This window comes from Bufo gargarizans, chromosome 4, assembly GCF_014858855.1.
Source record: "Bufo gargarizans isolate SCDJY-AF-19 chromosome 4, ASM1485885v1, whole genome shotgun sequence".
Lineage (NCBI taxonomy): Eukaryota > Metazoa > Chordata > Amphibia > Anura > Bufonidae > Bufo > Bufo gargarizans.
The window spans coordinates 315,326,900-315,351,681 of record NC_058083.1 but is presented as its reverse complement, the minus strand read 5'-3'; positions in this window follow the sequence as shown (position 1 = coordinate 315,351,681).

Sequence of the window (24,782 nt, the reverse complement as noted above, 5' to 3'; positions counted from 1 at the left end):
GCCAATGGACTGTTGCAGTGATGGCTGACGTGAAGCCTGATTCTCTGCTTTGACATGCAGACTAATTCTCTGCTGACATGAAGCCAGATTGTCTGTTACGGGACCTCTCTCCTCTGCCTGGGTGCTGGGCCTAAATATCTGACAATGGACTGTTGCATTGGTGGCTGACGTGAAGCCTGATTCTCTGCTATGATATGAAGACTGATTCTCTGCTGACATGAAGCCAGATTGTCTGTTACGGGACCTCTCTCCTCTGCCTGGGTGCTGGGCCTAAATATCTGACAATGGACTGTTGCATTGGTGGCTGACGTGAAGCCTGATTCTCTGCTATGACATGCAGACTGATTCTCTGCTGACATGAAGCCAGATTGTCTGTTACGGGACCTCTCTCCTCTGCCTGGGTGCTGGGCCTAAATATCTGACAATGGACTGTTGCATTGGTGGCTGACGTGAAGCCTGATTCTCTGCTATGATATGAAGACTGATTCTCTGCTGACATGAAGCCAGATTGTCTGTTACGGGACCTCTCTCCTCTGCCTGGGTGCTGGGCCTAAATTTATGAAAATGGACTGTTGCAGTGGTGGGTGCCGTGAAGCCTGATTCTCTGCTATGACATGAAGACTGATTCTCTGCTGACATGAAGCCAGATTGTCTGTTACGGGACCTCTCTCCTCTGCCTGGGTGCTGGGCCTAAATATCTGACAATGGACTTTTGCAGTGGTGGCTGACGTGAAGCCTGATTTTCTGCTATGACATGAAGACTGATTCTCTGCTGACATGAAGCCAGATTGTCTGTTACGGGACCTCTCTCCTCTGCCTGGGTGCTGGGCCTAAATATCTGACAATGGACTGTTGCAGTGGTGGCTGATGTGAAGCCTGATTTTCTGCTATGACATGCAGACTGATTCTCTGCTGACATGAAGCCAGATTGTCTGTTACGGGACCTCTCTCCTCTGCCTGTGTGCTGGGCCTAAATTTATGAAAATGGACTGTTGCAGTGGTGGGTGACGTGAAGCCTGATTCTCTGCTATGACATGAAGACTGATTCTCTGCTGACATGAAGCCAGATTGTCTGTTACGGGACCTCTCTCCTCTGCCTGGGTGCTGGGCCTAAATTTATGAAAATGGACTCTTACAGTGGTGGGTGACGTGAAGCCTGATTCTCTGCTATGACATGCAGACTGATTCTCTGCTGACATGAAGCCAGATTCTCTGTTATGGGACCTCTCTCCTCTGCCTGGGTGCTGGGCCTAAATTTATGAAAATGGACTGTTGCAGTGGTGGCTGACATGAAGCCTGATTCTCTGCTATGACATGCAGACTGATTCTCTGCTGACATGAAGCCAGATTCTCTGTTAAGGGACCTCTCTCCTCTGCCTGGGTGCTGGGCCTAAATATATGCCAATGGACTGTTGCACTGGTGGCTGACGTGAAGCCTGATTGTCTGTTACGGGACCTCTCTCCTCTGCCTGGGTGCTGGGCCTAAATATCTGACAATGGACTGTTGCATTGGTGGCTGACGTGAAGCCTGATTCTCTGCTATGATATGAAGACTGATTCTCTGCTGACATGAAGCCAGATTGTCTGTTACGGGACCTCTCTCCTCTGCCTGGGTGCTGGGCCTAAATTTATGAAAATGGACTCTTACAGTGGTGGGTGACGTGAAGCCTGATTCTCTGCTATGACATGCAGACTGATTCTCTGCTGACATGAAGCCAGATTCTCTGTTACGGGACCTCTCTCCTCTGCCTGGGTGCTGGGCCTAAATTTATGAAAATGGACTGTTGCAGTGGTGGGTGACGTGAAGCCTGATTCTCTGCTATGACATGAAGACTGATTCTCTGCTGACATGAAGCCAGATTGTCTGTTACGGGACCTCTCTCCTCTGCCTGGGTGCTGGGCCTAAATTTATGACAATGGACTGTTGCAGTGGTGGCTGACGTGAAGCCTTATTCTCTGCTATGACATGCAGACTGATTCTCTGCTGACATGAAGCCAGACTGTCTGTTACAGGACCTCTCTCCTCTGCCTGTGTGCTGGGCCTAAATTTATGAAAATGGACTGTTGCAGTGGTGGGTGACGTGAAGCCTGATTCTCTGCTATGACATGAAGACTGATTCTCTGCTGACATGAAGCCAGATTGTCTGTTACGGGACCTCTCTCCTCTGCCTGGGTGCTGGGCCTAAATTTATGAAAATGGACTCTTACAGTGGTGGGTGACGTGAAGCCTGATTCTCTGCTATGACATGCAGACTGATTCTCTGCTGACATGAAGCCAGATTCTCTGTTATGGGACCTCTCTCCTCTGCCTGGGTGCTGGGCCTAAATTTATGAAAATGGACTGTTGCAGTGGTGGCTGACGTGAAGCCTGATTCTCTGCTATGACATGCAGACTGATTCTCTGCTGACATGAAGCCAGATTCTCTGTTAAGGGACCTCTCTCCTCTGCCTGGGTGCTGGGCCTAAATATATGCCAATGGACTGTTGCACTGGTGGCTGACGTGAAGCCTGATTGTCTGTTACGGGACCTCTCTCCTCTGCCTGGGTGCTGGGCCTAAATATCTGACAATGGACTGTTGCATTGGTGGCTGACGTGAAGCCTGATTCTCTGCTACGATATGAAGACTGATTCTCTGCTAACATGAAGCCAGATTGTCTGTTACGGGACCTCTCTCCTCTGCCTGGGTGCTTGGCCTAAATTTATGAAAATGGACTGTTGCAGTGGTGGCTGACGTGAAGCCTGATTCTCTGCTATGACATGCAGACTGATTCTCTGCTGACATGAAGCCAGATTCTCTGTTACGGGACCTCTCTCCTCTGCCTGGGTGCTGGGCCTAAATTTATGAAAATGGACTGTTACAGTGGTGGCTGACGTGAAGCCTGATTCTCTGCTATGACATGAAGACTGATTCTCTGCTGACATGAAGCCAGATTGTCTGTTACGGGACCTCTCTCCTCTGCCTGGGTGCCGGGGCCTAAATATCTGAGAATGGACTGTTCCAGTGGTGGGTGACGTGAAGCCAGATTCTCTGCTATGGGACCTCTCTCCAATTGATTTTGGTTAATTTTTATTTATTTAATTTTTATTTTAATTCATTTCCCTATCCACATTTGTTTGCAGGGGATTTACCTACATGTTGCTGCCTTTTGCAGCCCTCTAGCCCTTTCCTGGGCTGTTTTACAGCCTTTTTAGTACCGAAAAGTTCGGGTCCCCATTGACTTCAATGGGGTTCGGGTTCGGGACGAAGTTCGGATCAGGTTCGGATCCCGAACCCGAACATTTCCGGGAAGTTCGGCCGAACTTCTCGAACCCGAACATCCAGGTGTTCGCTCAACTCTAGTAAGGGCTCATTTTTTTTCAGTATGAAATTATGGTTTGATTGGTACTATTTTAGGGTGCATATGACTTTTTGATCGCTTGGTATTACACTTTTTGTGATGTAAGGTGAAAAAAAATGGCTTTTTTGACCGTTTTTATTTTTTACAGTGTTCACCTGAGGGGTTAGGTCATGTGATATTATTAAACCGCAGGTTCTTATGGATGCGGCAATACCTAATATGTATACTTTTATTTAATTATTTAAGTTTTACACAATAACAGCATTTTTAAAACAAAAAAAATCATGTTTTAGTGTCTCCATATTCTCAGAGCAATAGTTTTTTTTATTTTTTGCCCGATTGTTTTATGTAGGGGCTTATTTTTTGTGGGATGAGGTAAAGGTTTGGATGGTACTATTTTGGGCGGTATATGCCTTTTTAATTGCTTGGTGTTGCACTTTTTGTGATGTAAGGTGACAAAAATCTATTTTTTTCGGTCGTTACGGATGCGGAAATATCCAATATGTCTGGTTTACTGTTTTTTTTTCAATTTTTTTTCCAATTTTAGGTGTTTTATTTTTAGAAATGTATTTTTCTTTTTCTTGAAACTTTATTTTTTTTGTTATAAAAACACTTTTGGTTTTACTTTTTAACCCACTCTGGGACTTCAACTTCTGAGGTCTGATACCCTCTGCAATGCATTACAATACAACCTGTATTGTAATGGATTGGCTGTCAGCTTTTATGTTGACCGCCTGCTGGTGGGACCCAGCCTAAGGGCTGGATCTTACGGGCTTCCATAGAAGGCAAGCTCCTATGCCTATGGAAGGCATTGGGCTTGCATTCTCTGCCATCGGGTCCCCATCACTGCACCCGTACCCTCCGCGAACATACCAGCGTATGCAGCAGGGGCTCGGCTGTCGGTGACTGCCGGGTCCGTGTCACTGATCAGGCGCTGGTCCTTAAGTCACGTCCACCAGCGCTGTACGTGTAAGGTGCGGGTCCTTAAGGGGTTAAGGTTGTTCAAAAACCCATGCATTTGTGAAAATATTAAAAGATCATATACCTAGTACTTATTTTTCAACAGTTTTTCCAGCAGGCATGATGAGGTTTACACTGCCCAGTCTTGTCAATCAAAGTGCAGAGGGCGTGGCAGATGAAGGAGAGCAGAGCCTCTGGCAACGCCCCCCTTGCTCCTAGAGTCTTATTTGTGTATATTAAAACATGAGTAAAAAAAAACATAATTTTTCTCAGCAATGCGGGCACATATGAACATGGGACCAACACAGATGCCTTCAGCTGCCAAGTGCACATGTAACAGGTCAGCTAGTTTCAGAAGTACAAATCTGCTGACAGATGCCCTTTAGGCTGCATTCACACGTCCGTGGTGTGTTGCGGACCTGCAAATTGCGGGTCCGCAACACGCCAGCCCTTCACCCCTATAGAAATGCCTATTCTTGTCAAGCAAGCTGTGGACAAGAATAGGACATGCTCTATCTTTTTGCGGAGTTGCGGACCTAAAGATCGGGGCCGCGCACCGTAAATGTGGATGCGGACAGCACACTGTGTGCTGTCCGCATCCATTCCGTCCCCATAGAGAATGAATGGGTCCGCACCCAATCCGCTAAATTGCGGAACGGATGCGGACGCATTCTGCGGACGTGTGATTGGAGCCTAAAACTGACTGTGCTAGTCTCCCTGTCAAAGTTTTTCTCCCTGCCTAGTCAATATTATAAACTGTAATATACCATAAGCAGATTGAAGTCTATATCCACAGACAGATCATCAGAGCTAAAGAGTAGGAAAGACTGTATGTGTTCCTGTATGTGCTACCGTGGTTTTTTAATAGCTGTCTGGCGCTGCAGCTCTCTACACCTCTTTTTATTTTTCTAGCTCCTCGCAATCTCCTCCAAGCAATCTGTGCTACTAGTTTCATAATGGGGTCATGTAACCAGGGCCGGCCTTTGGGGTGTGCGGGCTGTGCGGCCGCACAGGGCGCCATAGCAACAGGGGCGCCGGGCGGCCGACACAGCCCGCCGAACTCTAAGTGAAGTCAGTCTACTACTTACTACTATATTTTGTTGCCGCCGCGGCCCGCCGGCCATCTAACAGCATGAGCCATGAACATGAAGTCACCGTGACACCGTCACGTCACGGTCCGGAGTCCGGACTAAGAGACTGAGTGAGGAGGGGGCGGGGCCCGCGGCTGCTCTGTGCTCCGCTCTGCTCCCTGGCCTGCCTCTCTCTTTAACAGAGCAGAGCATACCAGTGGCTGCTGGAGTGTGTGTGACGCAGGCAGCTGCAGCACAGGCAGAGAGAAGAAGGAGGCGGAGCGAGCCCGAGCACCAGCCAGCAGCAGCCACGCCCACAACAGACGCCTGAGCCAGCCAAAGCCAAGCAGCAAGTTCCAGTGTTCCACCGGACCAGGACCACCATAACAAGTCAGAACACACAGAACTACTTACAGGTATTTGGTAGTAAAGTACAATTTTGTACAAAGATAAGATAAGATAACATCTGGATGGATCCCATCTGCCACTGGCCCTGTGGTGGCCCATAATGGAGTGGGAAAAATGTGCCATGGGGGGGGGGGGAGGCTCATAGAGGACAGGGGGACAGACTGACAGTGTGTGCTTAATCCTGCTACATCACAACCACCTAGTGTCTGAGGGACCAGCCTTGGCACCTGGTCACTCCAGTAGGTGTCAGGTTTATAGTCCACAGCTCTTGATGTAGCAGAGCTGAGCATGTCATCCATGATAACACAACAGGTAGGTGAGCAGCACCTCCAGGCAGCTCTGCTACATCCCCCTCAGTCCCACCCTATGCAGCTCTATCATTGGCACAGTGACTACCGTGCAGAGCACTGACTGCGGTTTATAATCCGCAGCACCTGCTATGACCAGCGACAGGTGCTCAGGTACCGCATGCCCGTAACAAACTTCCTGCCCCACGTGCGGAGCACCCACTCCCTGGGAGCCACAGCGCTCTCTCCTTTTAACCCTTTAAAAGGGGTTAACCCCCCCATTACCAGCGGAATGCAGCCTCCCGCCCATTTCAATGAAGTTGATTGATCTGTAGCGGGACGTGCGGCTGTCAGTCAGCAGTGCTGCAGACAAGTTTGGCGTTGCTGTTACCTGGTGACAGCTCCCCCTCGCTCAGGTCCCCAGAGTCCGTGTCCATGGTGTGCTGAGGTCCGCGCTGTCACTTGCCGCTCCGGCCGCTCTCTCCGCCTGTGACACTGCCGAGCTCCGCCGCCTATTGCCAGGGCCGGCCTTAGGGGTTACAAGTTTAAATACCTTTTGAATAAAAGTTGTATTTTTATCATAGCTTGTAATCTGTTTTTTGGGGACTTAGGCCTCTTTCACACTTGCGTTGTCCGGATCCAGCGTGTACTCCACTTGCCGGAATTACACGCCGGATCCGGAAAAACGCAAGTGTACTGAAAGCATTTGAAGACGGATCCGTCTTCAAAATGCTTTCAGTGTTACTATGGCACCCAGGACGCTATTAAAGTCCTGGTTGCCATAGTAGTAGTGGGGAGCGGGGGAGCAGCATACTTACAGTCCGTGCGGCTCCCGGGGCGCTCCAGAGTGACGTCAGAGCGCCCCATGCGATCCATGCGATCACGTCATCCATGCGCCTGGGGCGCCCTGACGTCACTCTGGAGCGCCCCGGGAGCCGCACGGATGGTAAGTATGCTGCTCCCCACTCCCCACTACACTTTACCATGGCTGCCAGGACTTTAGCGTCCCGGCAGCCATGGTAACCATTGAGAAAAAGCTAAACGTCGCAACCGGCAATGCGCCGAAACGACGTTTAGCTTAAGGCCGGATCCGGATCAATGCCTTTCAATGGGCATTCATTCCGGATCCGGCCTTGCGGCAAGTGTTCCGGATTTTTGGCCGGAGCAAAAAGCGCAGCATGCTGCGCTATTTGCTGCGGCCAAAAAACGTTCCGTTCCGGAACGGAAGACATCCTGATGCATCCTGAAGGACGGACTGTCCATTCAGAATGCATTAGGATAATCCTGATCAGTATTCTTCCGGCATAGAGCCCCGACGACGGAACTCTATGCCGGAAGAAAAGAACGCAGATGTGAAAGAGCCCTTAACGGAATGGAAGGTTTTAAATGGAGCCAATATTGGAGAAATGGGTGTGACCACTGAAAGCGTGTGGTTACTGAGGGGCTTGGTTACTGAGGGGCGTGGTTACTGAGAGGCGTGGTCACTATGGGGCGCTGTAAAGCTTTTTCGCACAGGGTGCCTAAAGGCCTAAGGCCGGCCCTGCATGTAACTGTCAGGTAGGAGTTGTCATGGGGTCACCCAAAAGGACAGTGTCAAAACACTCACATTCACTCCCTGTTTGATATTAAGTGTCGGTGAGAGGTCCCTCCAGTCATTAGTATATAGGACACCAAAACTACACCAATCGCTCAGGAACAGGAATGGGCTAGATATTCTGTGGAGCAGTGGTTATACACGTAAAGAAGGCAGCACATGGAGGTCTTCTTTATAATACGTAGTTTAGTATGAGGTTAGTAAAAAAGGATAGACAGTACATCTCTCAAATATACATTTGTCTCTCTGAACTCCAGGTCGTAAGCATTTTACTGCCATATTTGTTCATGTTTGAATAATTTGCTCCAAGAAAGTATACTGGAAATACAAAGTATTTGCATAGTTCAATACATCCATGCCTCAAAAACACCACTATGGTAAAGAAAATAGGCTTAGGCTACTTTCACAATAGCGCTTTTTTTGCAGATCTGTCATGGATCTGCAAAAAACGCTTCCGTTACAATAATACAACCACATGCATCCATCATGAACAGATCCGGTTTTATTATGTCTTCTATAGCCATGACAGATCCGTGTTGAACACCATTGAAAGTCAATGGATCCGTTTTCTATTTTGTCCGATTGTGTCAGAGAAAACGGATCCGTCCCTATTGACTTACATTGTGTGCCAGGACGGATCCGTTTGGCTCCGCTTCGTCAGGCGGACACAAAACACTGCAGGCAGCGATTTGGTGTCCACCTCCAGAGCGGAATGGTGACTGAACGGAGACAAACTGATGCATTCTGAGCGGATCCTTTTCCATTCAGAATGCATTAGGGCAAAACGGATCTGTTTTGGACCGCTTGTGAGAGCCCCGAACGGATCTCACAAACGGAGAGCCAAAATACTAGTGTGAAAGTAGCCTAAGGCCTCATGCACACGACCGTTCCATTTTTTTTTGCGGTCCGCAAACCGCGGATCCGCAAAAAACGGAAGCCGTCTGTGTGCCTTCCGCAATTTACGGAACGGACGGCACATTGTAGAAATGCCTATTCTTGTCTGCAAAACGGAGAAGAATAGGACATGTTATATCTCTGGTTCCCTGGCAGGTACAGGCCTGGTTCATGTACTATATGATGTCTGATTTTCATTTTTCACACCAATCATGGCATAACCCTTTTCAGCGTCAACGCTTGATTATAAAATTAGAAGTGACGGCAGTGAGACTCCGTTCAGTTGTGGCTGACAGCTGCACACCAGTATGGTCTGGTTCTGCTGGCAGAAGCTACATCAGGACAGCAAAGAGCCAGAGAGATGCTGACAGATGAGTCTGCAAACATTGTGATATTCCTATAGACATATAATTTAGCAAGTTCATTTCATTGGCAAGTCTTCATCGATGAAGCAGTCAGGTCTGCTGTATAATGATCCAGACTGTCATTCGCTGATCGCTGCTGGCACACAGCCGTCAGTGTTTATATTCACCCTTTATGACTGTGACCTAGTTTGCCCCAGGGAAGAACAAATGCAAGATGCTTTTTTTAATGCTTACAAAAATAGACTTTAGCGAGAGAGCAGCCTTGATGTTCCAATGCTGAGGAGATTTTTGCTGCAAAGCACCAAATTAAATGCATTGATTTCTATGGTAATGGTTTTACGAGCTAGACACTGATATTATATTCAAATCTGAAGAATAATTGTACCAAATGAAATAAAAAAACAAAGACAGAACAGTAATTTATTCGCAGGTAAAGCAGTTTAGAACTGCGGCCTGTTTCAATGGCATCTAATTTATTTTCACATGAAAGCATCTAAAGTGCTTGGACAAAGTATTTATCCCCCCACGTCATGAGTGCATATATATTCATCCCCTTTGCTATTAAACTCCTAATTAAGGTCTGGTCCAAATTTATTTCTGAAGTCACATAATTAGTTGAATAGGTCCCCCTGTGAATAATCAAAGGCGCAATTTTATCATAGCCCGGTGGCATACACCAGGCTCACTGCTGGAGGCTACACCTGATTTATGACCAGGCTGGCGTAGATTTCAGTGTTCTTCTATGTCAAAAAAATGGCATAGAAGATAATAAATGTGTCAGGGTGCTGGCCCTGCGCCTCCCCTACCTCGCCATGCCGCCTTTTCGGTGATGTTCACAATAATTCTGAAAGGCCCCCAACTCTGTAATGCTACCAAGCAAGCATGAACATGAAAACCAAGGAGCTCTCCGAACAGGCCATACAAAGTTCTGCAGAAGTATTGATCAAGTTTGAGTTATAAAAAATATCCCAAACTTTAAACATCCCATGGACTACATTTCAATCCATTATAACAAAATTGAAAGAATATGGCATACCTACAAGAGAAGGCCTTCCACCAAAACTCACAGACCAGGCAAGAAGGACATTAATCAGAGATTCAACAGAGACACCAACAATAAGGCCTCATGCAAATGAATGTATTTTCTTTCCGTGTCCGTTTCGTTATTTTTTTTCCCGGGCTGTATACATACATTTCAATGGGTCCGCAAAAAAAAAAACCAGAAGTTACTTTGTGTGCATTCTGTTTCTGTATGTCTGTATTTCCGTTCCGCAAAAAAATAAAACATGTCCTATTATTGTCTGCATTACGGACAAGGATAGGACTGTTCTATTAGGGGCCAGCTGTTCCGTTCTGTGAAATACAGAATGCACACGAATGTCATCCGTATTTTTTGTGGATTTGTTTTCTTCGGACTGCAAAATACATGCGGTCGTGTGCATGAGGCCTAACACTGAGAGAGTTCTAAAGATCGACAGCAGGTATGCAAGTATCAGTCCATAGGACCTCTACTCTATAATTTAAACCATGGGTGCACAACCTGCGGCCCAGGGGCCACATGCAGCCCTCAATACCATTCTATGCGGCCCCCAGCCATCTGGTAGCAGACATGTATGTCTCTGTCTTGTGGCTGCTCACATGAATCTTTCATGTATTGTCCCATTAGATGGGAGTACTAGAAGTGTAACTAGACATTTATAATATATACTGTATATTCAATATGCCATAAATTTGGTTCGGTTGATAATACCCCTTTAAAGTTTATTTTCGGCCCTTGGAATTGGTTCAGGTTCACAATGTGGCCCCCAACCATAGAAAAGGTTGTGCACCCCTGATCTATACACTCTGCAAAATGGGGTCTCATGGATGAGTGGCCCGGAAAAAAACATTGCAAAAAATAAAAAAAGGATTGAATAGGGTTGCCACCTGGCCGGTATCTCACCGGCAAGGCCAGTGATTTAGTGGCCTTGCCAGTGCCGGTAATTTTTTTTCTAAAAATTACCGGCACCGGTGATATACATACAGTCTGATATACATACATTTACTTAGTGTATACACACAGTCGTATACATAGTCTTGTACGCACACATGACAATACAGTCATACACATACATGAACACTGTGGTAATGTGAACAGTGCTGGAAGGTGTGTTGTCCCACTTCAGGTACCTCAGATGGGTGAGACAGATAAAATCCAGAGAGTGGCAGTAGTCTCAGCAAAGCATTGTTTGCTGAGACATTTTTGTATACATTTTCTGGGCTGGATTTTACTTGGACTAGTGGCTAGGCTTGGTAGAGGGAGTTGCCAGTCCACACCATTCCAGTACGGGTTTTCCTTTCTACCTGAGGTGATCGCAGATGAGGCCTGCTGTAATCAGACTGGCATAAAGCGCCTCAGAGTAGGTCAGTCTGGGGAGGGAGAGCGAGACTGTTTTGTGAAGCAGAGGATCTGTGTGTGGTCTCAGTCAGGAGGACTGAGGGGCCACAAGGCTTTGAATAGCCTGAGGTTTGGAGGACCTAGCGACACCTAGAGAACGAGGGTTGCACGCCCAGCGTCTGGAGGACTACTGGGCCACACTCCCCCAAAAGGTACTGGAGTTGCCACAGCCTGGAGGCTGCAGTATTGATGTTGGCTGAGGAAAGCCGCATATAATGTCCATGTGTGAACTGAGCCCTATGAGTGAGGTAGGGATGTATTTTGTTTAGGTAGTGCCTAGACGGGCAGGAGTTTATTTGTGTTTTAAGTGTTGGCGGTGTGGGAACCTCACCCCACCCAGTGATGTATAACTGGACTATCCTTTATAAGAAGACTGTCAAAATAAATGCACAGTTTGGACATGAAAATCCGTTGTCTGGCGAGATATCTGTGAGTGTGACCCCCTGAAAAGAGACGATCCCTTACAACACACATACAGTGTATTATGGACACATGATAACAGACTGTATTTGTGTGCCTGCGCATGTATATAAGACTTTAAGCATGTGCCTGTGTATATAGGAGACTGCATGTGTGTGTCTGCACTAAAGGCTGAATTCTGATTGGCTGTTGTTACCCTGCCCCATCCCCCCCCCCCCCCCCACAGTCACTAACACTTTAAGGTTTGGGAATTATGGCATTTAACGTGTAAAAATGGCAGCAGTTTACATAAATTTGATTGGTTGCTGGTGGCTCCGCCCACTTTTTGGTCCTCCCCACTTTTCTGAATTTTAATCCCAGTCCTCCAGTGACCAACTGTGCCAAGTTTGAGGACCCTGCCATTAACAGTCTAACAGCAGCGGCACTTTTAAATTTTCCCATTTAAACAAATGGCTGATATTAGATTGACCATTGTAGACTCCGCTCACTTTTTATAAATTTTGACCCCAGTCACCCAATGACCCACGGTGCCAAGTTTGGGTACTCTGGCTTAAATACTGTGCGAATGACAGCTTTTTAAATTTTCTCATTGAAGTCAAAAGGGAAAATCTGATTGGTTGCTTGTGGCTCTGCCCACTTTTTTTTTAAAGTCCCCAAGATGTGACAGAAATTTTCAAGTTGACCCCATGACTAAGTGACCCAAGTGTGGTGAGTTTAACTTCAAAGTTGTACGAGTGGCAAAAGTTTACAATTTTCCAATAAAAGTCTATGGCAAAAAGTGGGGTCTTCGGGGGGAAGGGGGGCTGCCCCACGGGCATGGAGGGTGGGATCGGTTAACAAAGCACAAGCAACCTAATCAGGTATGTGCTGAACAAGGGTGCAAAGTTTTGTAATTGTACTCCTAAAACTGTGGGGGGAGTAGCGTATAGAAAATGGCTAAATTTTCATTGGTTGTTGCTAGCTCCGCCAACTTTTGGGTGTACCCCCAAAATTCACCTTTTTATTTGGGTTGACACCAACAATATGTGATCTGAAACCAAAACAGGCCTCAATACAACAACAGTAAATCAGGGCATATACGTTAACCAGAAGATATACCTATAATGTTGCTCACAAACAACGAGAACATACCCAATATAGTAAAAAAAAATATATATAATCCACTTTATTGCATAAAAATCCATATATACAGCATATAACAGTATAATGGTAATAAACAGAAAACGACAGATGTATAAGGGTGCCAGAATCACCTGACCTATGCTGCTACCACCCTCAAAAAGATGTTACACATGTCATGTGTCACCATATCAAAAAATATGCACTATAAAGCAATGTTTCCCAACCAGCGTGCCTCCAGCTGTTGCAAAACTACAACTCCCAGCATGCCCGGACAGCATTTGGCTGTGCAGGCATGCTGGGAGTTGTAGTTTTGTAACAGCTGGAGGCACACTGGTTGGGAAACACTGCTATAAAGCATACGCATCACATATCAGCCAACCTGTTACTCCACATGGGTATGTCCTACAATACAAGTGGATACCTATATCAAGTACATTATCAGGAGTTGTATGATGACACTCCCTAGTGATGAAAGCCCCAAAACAATGGTACAGCAAGAGCAAAAAATAAATAAGCCATGAGGCAGGGAGAATGGGGGAGAAAAAAATAGAAGGCAGAGAACAGAAATGAGATGGAAAAAGACAAAAGGAAAAAAAAAAAAAGAAAAAAAAAAAAAAAGAAGAAAAAAAAAAAGAAAAGAAAAAAAGGTCCCCTAGAACAAACTAACCCACCCACAGCCTAATCAGGAGAGCCACTAAAAGTGTGGTCAAGATATGCCACAAAATTATGTGCAATACATACCACAGGACATGATTGGAGGTGTAAAAAGCAGCGCAGGTCAGTAAGCAAACCTTGACGCGCGTTTCGCCTGTGCTTCGTCAAGAGGTAGTAAAATGTAGCCCTCAGCCCTTATTTATATCCAAAACAGGCGCCAAATGTTGATCAATTACTTACATGAAATATATCAGCTGTTGTATCCTACAAAGAGCATCCCCACCTGGTGATGCGTGCCACGGCCAAACTATGGAGACGCCATGCTCATCAAGAGGAGGGGTGGAACGCACACCATGCGTTCCACGGCAATGCGCTGCAACAGCTGACATAACGTGTGCAACATCTTTTTGAGGGTGGTAGCAGCATAGGTCAGGTGATTCTGGCACCCTTATACATCTCTTGTTTTCTGTTTATTACCATTATAGTGTTATATGCTGTATATATGGATTTCTATGCAACAAAGTAGATTTATATTTTTTTACTATATTGGGTATGCCTTTCAAGCCAACATAATAAGCTGAAATAAACAAAAAATCTAAGAACAATATGTTGGCCTTTCAAGCCAACATAATAATTGGCAATTGACATAATTAAGTACTGATTAGTTCTATGTTTCCCCTTTAATTGGAAACATTAAGTTTCTGAGTTTGGGATATTAGTTAATATATACAAAGCCATTATTCTGTGTCAGATGACCACCAGGCCACATTCCACAATGGTATATGGTATTGGAAGACTGGCACACTCGACATATGGGACCATATGGATTGGTAGAAAAACACAAAATTTATTGTACATACATAAAAATATAAACGAATAAAAAATAGCTCATAAAAATTAGTGATATCACTTAATTGCTGTCTCACAAAATATAATTTCACACTGTGTGATAATTATTAAGGCATAATGTCATAAGTCATATATTTTAACATTCTATCTTATGCAAGATAATCCGATGATCACTATAACAAGAATATCGTTATTCATAAGGTAAGTTCCTATAGAGAAAAAAGGTTTAAAGATCAAAGTCTGCCTTGATTTTCTTCTTTTTTTTGTGGAAATGAACACGATGAAATAGTGTCCGCAGAAATAAAAAGTTAATGTTCTATTGCTTTATATAGAAATATTTCACTTGCCCAAGCGTGACTTGAGAGTTAGCAATTTTCAGTATACCTATGATCACCCACTGTTGTGGGCTTACCTTCCTTCAATGCCGACTAAACAGTCAAGATGTTCGGGCTTGCTGGATGCCGGCGTCCCGGCCATCTTTCTGGTCAGCGTCCCACGTGTGTTCGGAGATAGGCTTGTCGCTCCGGAGATGACGTGTCGGCATACAAAATTCGAGTTGTCTATTTTTTGGGACTCGAAAATTCGTTTCGATTACCAATATTTTTCGAGAAGGAAGGAATCTTTTGTCGATCTTTACAGTGCACTGTATTTTCGCATAAAAATGCTTCTTTTATGGAAGGGTCATATTGCGATCTTGTGTTTAGATTTCTTAAAACCAAACGCGTTTCGGGGACGGCTCTCCCCTTCTTCAGTGGTAATGACCCTCCTTTATTTCTGGTTGTTTTTTATACCCTCAATTGGTGAATCGCTAAATCCGAGATGGAATATACACATTATCTTGTCTCTTGATTTTTAATAATTTCGAGCATGATATATTTGTATCAGCCACTCTCGTTATTATTTTCTTCCATTTGATTTTTCATATATTCGATTTTTTCTCGATTTTTCAACTTGCGATTTTATTGCGTTTTTAATGCGTTTTATTATTTATTCATGCGTTTTTTTGCCATAGGCTGTAATTTACCTTATTGTACAACCTCCATAGAGGGTTTCATTGTACCGGTCTTGGTTGGGCTTGGATATCATTTTTTTAGTCCGCTCAATGTATATGCGGTTAATCTTCATTCATATTCGTCATTATTCAGTTGCAATGATTGTTAAAGTGTTAAAGGTTTTTAAAATTATAGTACAACAGTTGACCTGTATAATTGTATCCACACATTTGATACATTATAATTTTTCATATTCTCATTAATTCATATATATCAATACATAATATTGTATATTCTTGTCTTTACATCAAAATTCTTAGCAAGCATGTTCCCAAGGGAAAGCCAGACATCCAAAAGAAAGAAAAACGGTTCTACAATTGTTTTTTCCAATTGTTTTTTTGCTGTTGGTTAATTATAAATTCAGACACTATAGGTCACTAAACAAAATCATTTTTCATCGAGTCGATCTACTACTAATAGTAGCTAGATATCAAAAAGAAAGAAAACCGGTTGTAGAATTGTCTTTTCCTGTTGTTAATAATAAATTTAGATACTATAGGTCACTAAATAAAATCATCATTTTTCATCGAGTCGATCTACTACTAATAATAAAATAAAAAAACATGCTTGCTAAGAATTTTGATGTAAAGACAAGAATATACAATATTATGCATTGATATATATGAATTAATGAGAATATGAAAAATTATAATGTATCAAATGTGTGGATACAATTATACAGGTCAACTGTTGTACTATAATTTTAAAAACTTTTAACACTTTAACAATCATTGCAACTGAATAATGACAAATATGAATGAAGATTAACTGCATATACATTGAGCGGACTAAAAAAATGATATCCAAGCCCAACCAAGACCGGTGCAATGAAACCCTCTATGGAGGTTGCACAATAAGGTAAATTATAGCCTATGGCAAAAAAACGCATGAATAAATAATAAAACGCATTAAAAATGCACTAAAATTGCAAGTTGAAAAATCGAGAAAAAGTTGAATATATGAAAAATCGAATGGAAGAAAATAATAACGAGAGTGGCTGATACAAATATATCATGCTCGAAATTATTAAAAGTCGAGAGACAAGATAATGTGTATATTCCATCTCGGACTTTGCGATTCACCGATTGAGGGTATAAAAACCAACCACTGAAGAAGGGGAGAGCCGTCCCCGAAAAGCGTTTGGTTTTAAGAGATCTAAACACAAGATCGCAATATGACCCTTCCATAAAAGAAGCATTTTTATGCGAAAATACAGTTCACTGTTAAAATCGACAAAAGATTCCTTCCTTCTCGAAAAATATTGGTAATCGAAACAAATTTTCGAGTCCCAAAAAATAGACAACTCAAATTTTGTATGCTGACACGTCATCTCCAGAGCGACAAGCCTATCTCCGAACACACGTGGGACGCTGACCAGAAAGATGGCCGGGACGCCGGCATCCAGCAAGCCCAGAACATCTTGACTGTTTAGTCGGCATTGAAGGAAGGTAAGCCCACAACAGTGGGTGATCATAGGTATACTGAAAATTGCTAACTCTCAAGTCACGCTTGGGCAAGTGAAATATTTCTATATAAAGCAATAGAACATTGACTTTTTATTTCTGCAGACACTATTTCATCGTGTTCATTTCCACAAAAAAAGAAGAAAATCAAGGCAGACTTTGATCTTTAAAGGGCTTCTGTCAGCCCACTAAACCCTTTTTTTTTTTTTTCGTTAATATTAATCCCTACACTGCAAGCTCCCTGTACATATGCTAAATATTAATTTTCGTTCAGTAGATATTGTTAAAAATCAAGTTTTATCATATGTAAATTACCTTGCTACCAGCAAGTAGGGCGGCTACTTGCTGGTAGCAGCCGCATCCTCCTCTCATCATGACGCCCCCTCCGCCGTTTGATTGACGGGGCCAGGGAACGGGTTCGTTCTCTGCTGGCCCTGTTCGAATTCAAAATATCGCGCCTGCGCCGTACCTTTCTTTAATCGGTGCAGGCGCACTGAGAGGCGGCCTCTCTCCCGGCCGCTCCATCCTCAATGCGCCTGCGCCGATGACGTCACATCTACACCCGGCGCAGGCGCATTGAGGATGGAGCGGCCGGGAGAGAGGCCGCCTCTCAGTGCGCCTGCACCGATTAAAGAAAGGTACGGCGCAGGCGCGATATTTTGAATTCGAACAGGGCCAGCAGAGAACGAACCCGTTCCCTGGCCCTGTCAATCAAACGGCGGAGGGGGCGTCATGATGAGAGGAGGATGCGGCTGCTACCAGCAAGTAGCCGCCCTACTTGCTGGTAGCAAGGTAATTTACATATGATAAAACTTGATTTTTAACAATATCTACTGAACGAAAATTAATATTTAGCTTATGTACAGGGAGCTTGCAGTGTAGGGATTAATATTAACGGGGGGGAAAAAAAAGGGTTTAGTGGGCTGACAGAAGCCCTTTAAACCTTTTTTCTCTATAGGAACTTACCTTATGAATAACGATATTCTTGTTATAGTGATCATCGGGTTATCTTGCATAAGATAGAATGTTAAAATATATGACCTATGACATTATGCCTTAATAATTATCACACAGTGTGAAATTATATTTTGTGAGACAGCAATTAAGTGATATCACAAATTTTTATGAGCTATTTTTTATTCGTTTATATTTTTATGTATGTACAATAAATTTTGTGTTTTTCTACCAATCCATATGGTCCCGTATGTCGAGTGTGCCAGTCTTCCAATACCATATACTAGTTTCGCATTTTTGAAGGGTGAATCAAATTAGACTTGAGCACCTCTCTGTGCGTGTGAGGGGGTGAGCTATTTCCCATATTACCACTTTTCCACATTCCACAATGGTTAACTCACAGGACATGTATACTCCACACTGGACTTCCTTAGGTGGAAGGGCTAAAAGGTTTCTGCACAAAAACAAAGAGCTTGGCTCCAATGAGAACATCATCCAGGTAGGATGTTGTACGTCACTATGGCTATGTGCTACATGAGCAACAGGAGCTCCTCCATTGTGTTGCAAGCCAGGTGATTATTATTTACCTTTACTATTATGCATGATTTTTCCTTATCACAGTATTCAAGACAGCACGCTAATGACTTTTTGTTAGAAAATTGCTTGCTTTATTAGTACATTTCAACAGCAGTGGTACATATCAGTGCAACGTTTTGGGCCCTATTCTGGTGCCCTTCTTCAGGCTGTCAACTTGGCCGACCATGTGTAGATCATTGGCGTGCTGTCTCGAATACTGTGATAAGGATACTCACTGATCCCCAAGGTGGAGGGAGTTCAACCTAGAGACGTGCACCCATTAAAGCCATAAATGGACAAGTTCTGTGGTTACAATTTTTTTCTATATGATTTGTGTTTTAATATATATATATATATATATATATAGTATAATGGTAGCACTACCACGTCTGATTCCAAAGAGGGGTGCTCACAGCAAACAGATTCACCCAATCTATAGTATAAGCAACAAAATTTGTAAAAAGCTGGGCACTCACACTTATCTGCAGTAGGTGGTAATTTATTTCAACATAAAATACAGATAAAATGACATAAACTTTAAAATGCATGCATTTGCATTAAAAAAAAAGCCCTTAATAAAAAGATGATCTAATAGTAATCTGGCCAGACTTAAAAGGGCTATCAATCCACCAAAAACAGAGAGACAATTGTATGACCAAACCAGTCCACCGTGTGACGAATTACACTGATCTAAAATCTAAAAACTTCATATAATTCGTCCATCCGACTATTGTAAAATCGCAACCCTGAAAATATACCACATGTGGTGAGTCAGTTTATCTATTATGTTTTCCACAATGCTTGCAACAGGAAATTGTCCATAGTTAAGTACCTTGGAACTTTAACCACATAATAGTAGACTCAATGCCGAATTGGCAAGGACGTTTGATAAAAAAGGAGAGTCACAACCAACAAATCACTAGAACATTCCTCTGAATCGTATGGTGTACTCACAAACAGGCTTTTGCACTGGCGGGAATCGGTGCGTGCTTCACGGCCCCTCGCTCCTGTTTACTCACGTGAGTGCCGATGTAGTTTGTCAGAGGCGGAAGTCGAGAATGTTGGTTCGTAATGTGGTATCTCGAACAAATATTTTCTGTTAGTCCATATAATCGTTGCCAGCATCTGTCGTATGTGGATAATTTCGTAATTGGCGCCACAACTTGTGCCAGTAGCTTCAGGACACAGGTTATCATGGAGTTTAAAATTTTATTATATATGCACTTCTCACAAAAAGTTAGGGATATTTTATTTAGCTTGTGGGTGAATTATCAGGATGAACCTAAAATGCACTCTAATCTTTACAGGTGAACTTAATGTGACCTTCTCTAAACTTTTGAATGCATATGTCGAACTGTTTAGTGTTTCAGTACTTTTTGCACAACTTGCTATTCTCTAACAAGGAGCTTAATGGCAAAATTTAAAACAGGTGTTTGATCCATGAATCGTACAATAAATTTCCTGGTTCAATTAGAATTGGTATTTAAACAGTCCTCCTCATCATGCTGTTCACATGCTGTGGTATCTCGAACAAATATTTTCTGTTAGTCCATATAATAGTTGCCAGCATCTGTCGTATGTGGATAATTTCGTAATTGGCGCCACAACTTGTGCCAGTAGCTTCAGGACACAGGTTATCATGGAGTTTAAAATTTTATTATATATGCACTTCTCACAAAAAGTTAGGGATATTTTATTTAGCTTGTGGGTGAATTATCAGGATGAACCTAAAATGCACTCTAATCTTTACAGGTGAACTTAATGTGACCTTCTCTAAACTTTTGAATGCACATGTCGAACTGTTTAGTGTTTCAGTACTTTTTGCACAACTTGCTATTCTCTAACAAGGAGCTTAATGGCAAAATTTAAAACAGGTGTTTGATCCATGAATCGTACAATAAATTTCCTGGTTCAATTAGAATTGGTATTTAAACAGTCCTCCTCATCATGCTGTTCACATGCAGTGGTATCTCGAACAAATATTTTCTGTTAGTTCATATAATCGTTGCCAGCATCTGTCGTATGTGAATAATTTCGTAATTGGCGCCACAACTTGTGCCAGTAGCTTCAGGAAACAGGTTATCATGGACTTTAAAATTTTGTTATATATGCACTTCTCACAAAAAGTTAGGGATATTTTATTCGGCTTGTGGGTGAATTATCTGGATGAACCTAAAATGCACTCTAATCTTTACAGGTGAACTTAATGTGACCTTCTCTAAACTTTTGAATGCACATGTCGAACTGTTTAGTGTTTCAGTACTTTTTGCACAACTTGCTGTTCTCTAACAAGGAGCTTAATGGCAAAATTTAAAACAGGTGTTTGATCCATGAATCGTACAATAAATTTCCTGGTTCAATTAGAATTGGTATTTAAACAGTCCTCCTCATCATGCTGTTCACATTTTGAACAAGAAGACACCTAAAAAATTTATTAACAGTACCTCGCCATTGTGAGGCTTCAAGTAGGATGTTCTCAGATGGAAGTGGCCTCTGAGAGACTGGAAGAGTCACAGAAAGGCATAGAAGTGGACGTCCTTTGGCCACATCCCACACTGATGACCACCTCATTGTGAACAATGCCCTTTGAAAGCAGATGATGAATGCCACACATTTAAAGGGAACCTGTCACTTCTACTATGCTACCCTCACTGAGCGTTTCTAAATGTTCATTGTGTTACCCTAAACATATAAATTACACTTTTAATTTCATTTGCAGATGGATTCAATAAGTATTATGCATTTTTGAACTTGAACAAATTAACATAAAAGAGTCATACCTTACTTGTGTGACCAGAGAAGAGTCATTTTCAAGCTCTGACTCATCTCAGGTTAATTTGCATATGTATCATATCTTATTTATTTTTTTTACACAATAAAAGCACACAGAGCTATGGGGACTGGGTATTGTGGATGTGCTAGCGGCCATTTAGCAGCCCATGTCCTGAGCTCTATACACAAAATCCCGGGGACAGGTTCCCTTTAAACTGGCCATTCGAATCACACAACATACTTTCTATTTTGAAGGAGAAAATAATAGAAAACTTTAATTTGCATAAGCAGTGTCAAACTGAGGCATACTGAGCCCACCAGAGGAATTGATGCTGAGGGCTCACCTTCTATCTCACAAACTTAATAATAATAAAAAAATGAGTCCTGTCCCTGGCTCATCTCAGGGACAGGACTCCTCTCAGGTTAATTTGCATATGTATCAAATCATTGGGTTTTTTTACACAATAAAAGCACACATAGTTATGGGGACTGGATATTGCAGATGTGCTAGCGGCCATCTAGCAACCCATGTCCTCCGCTCTATACACAAAATCCCTGTGACAGGTTCCCTTTAAAGGTGTTGAGCAAGGTTGATAGGGGATAACTAGCTGATCACTGGGGATCCGAATACTGGGACCCCCACAATGACTGATGGAGTGGCCGGTCATGCATGCACACTGTCACTCCATTCTCTGTGGTAGCACCAGAGATAGCCAAGTACAGTGCTTGGCTTTCTCCGGTGCTCCCATAGACAAAGAATAATAGCTATTAACATAAAAGCAGCAGGGCGGATGCTCAACCTGTCGCTCCATCAGAATGGAGTAATTGAACCCCAATTCTTGGGATCAATTGGGGTCCCTGCATTCTGACACCCAATGACCAGCCAGTTATCCCCTATCCACATAAACCTGGACAACCCCTTTGTAATGCAACAAAACAGAAAAAAAAACATGAAAGGGGGGAATACTTTAACATAGCACTGTATGTCATATGGAACAAATGTGGTTAATAATAAACAGTAATTCCACCCTCAAGAGCATTTAACCTCTTGGGGACATATGTCGTACCGGTATGTCATGATGTCCTGGTACTTAAGGACACATGACGTACCGGTACATCATGTGTAGTATCGATCACCACCGCGCGGCGGGCGGTGATCGAAACTGGGTGCCTGCTGAAATCAATCAGCAGGCACCCTGGGACAATGAGCCGGGGGGTGTCCCATGACCCCCACGTATCAATTCAGACCTGCAGTTTGCGGCATTTACTGGTCGTTACGGCGGGTATCGGCGGTGCCATTGGGTCCCCGTGATGCTGTAATGGGGACCTGATGGCATGGAAGGCATCGCAATGCCTTCCTTAGACATCGGCGCTGCCTTCTGGTGAAAAGCCTGTGAGATCCAGCCCCCTGGATCTAACAGGCAGGAAGCTGTATGAGTAATACACACTGTATTACTCATACAACCAATGCATTCCAATACAGAAGTATTGGAATGCATTATAAAGGGGATTAGGCCCCCAAAAGTTGAAGTCCCAAAGTGGAACAAAAAATAAAGTGAAAAAAAAAGTGAAAAAATAAAGTTTCCCCCCCCAAAAAAAAATTCAACAAAAAAAAAACCTAAAACGTCATTTCCCCCAAAGTTGACATATTAGGTATCGCCGTGTCCGTATCGATCGGCTCTATAAAAATATCACATGACCTAACCCCTCAGATGAACACCATAAAAAATAAAAACTGTGCTAAATAAACAATTTTTTTTGTCACCTTACATCACTAAAAGTACAACAGCAAGCGATCAAAAAGCGTATCCCCACCAAAATAGTACTAATTTAACCATCACCTCATCCCGCTAAAAATGAGCCCTTACCTAAGACAATCGCCCAAAAAATTAAATAAACTATGGCTCAGAATATGGAGACACTAAAACATAATTTTTGCCGCGTCCGTAATAACCTGCTCTAAAAAAATATCACATGACCTAACCCCTAAGGTGAACACCGTAGAAAAAATAAAATAAAAAAGGTGTATTTTTTTTGTTTCAAAAATGAAATCATTGTGTAAAACTTACATAAATAAAAAAATTGTATACATATTAGGTATCGTCGCATCCGTGACAAACATGATCCAACCTGTCAGATGACTGTTGTAAATAACAAAAATAAAAACGGTGCTAAAACAGCTATTTCTTGCCTCACAAAAAGTGTAATCTAGAGCAACCAAAAATCATATGTACCCTAAAATAGTACCAACAAAACTGCCACCCTATCCCATAGTTTCTAAAATGGGGTCACTTTTTGGGAGTTTCTACTCTAGGGGAGCATTAGGGGGGATTCAAATGGGACATAGTATCAAAAAACCAGTCCAGCAAAATCTGCCTTCCAAAAACCTTATGGCGTTCCTTTCCTTCTGGTCCCGGCCATGTGCCCGTACAGCAGTTTATGACCACATATGAGGTGTTTCTGTAAACTACACAATCGGGGCCATAAATATTGAGTTTTGTTTGGCTGTTAACCCTTGCTTTGTAACTGGAAAAAAATTCTTAAAATGGAAAATCTGCCAAAAAAGTGAAATTTTTAAATGTTATTACTATAATTTTCCATTAATTCTTGTGGAACACCTAAAGCAGTGGTGCCCAACCATTTTTCGGCTGAAGGCCGCACTAGACTTTGGTATAAATTTCGTGGGCCAGAACCAGGTAGATTTGCCAGAAAGAAATGCAAACACTGTGAGGGGGCACGTGTGAGCATTACTACTGTGAAGAGGGCACATATCTGGCATAACTACTGTGAGGGGGGCACATATCTGGGCATAACTACTGTGAGGGGGCACATATCAGGGCATAACTATTGTGAGGGGGCACATATCAGGGCATAACTACCTGAGGAGGGCACATATCAGGGCATAACTACTGTGAAGAGGGCACATATCTGGGCATAACTACTGTGAGGGGGCACATATCTGGGCATAACTACTGTGAGGGGGCTTGTGCGAGCATTACATCTGTGAAGAGGGCACATATCTAGGCATTATTACTGTGAGGGGGCACATATCTGGGCATAACTACTGTGAGGGGGCACATATCACGGTATAACTACTGTGAGGAGGGCACATATCAGGGCATAACTACTGTGAGGAGGGCACATATCAGGGCATAACTACTGTGAGGGGGCACGAGTGAGCATTACTACTGTGAAGATGGCACATATCTTGGCATTATTACTGTGAGGGGGCACATATCTGGGCATAACTACTGTGATGGGGCATGTGTGAGCATTACGTCTGTGAAGAGGGCACATATCTTGGCATTATTACTGTGAGGGGGCATATGATGTATACATGTGTGTAATGTATGTAGTGCAGTATGTGATGATCACACACCGCACTACATACATTACACACATGTATACATCACATACTGCGCTGTCACCTTCTTCTGCAGGTCTACCTTGACGTCTGGTCTTTACGCTTCCGTGTGCCTGACTCCACCAGGAGCTGGCCCCTCCTCCTTTCATCTCCTGCCGGCTTCTCCTACAGCAGAGCGCTCTATTGCTCCAGTGCCCGCCCA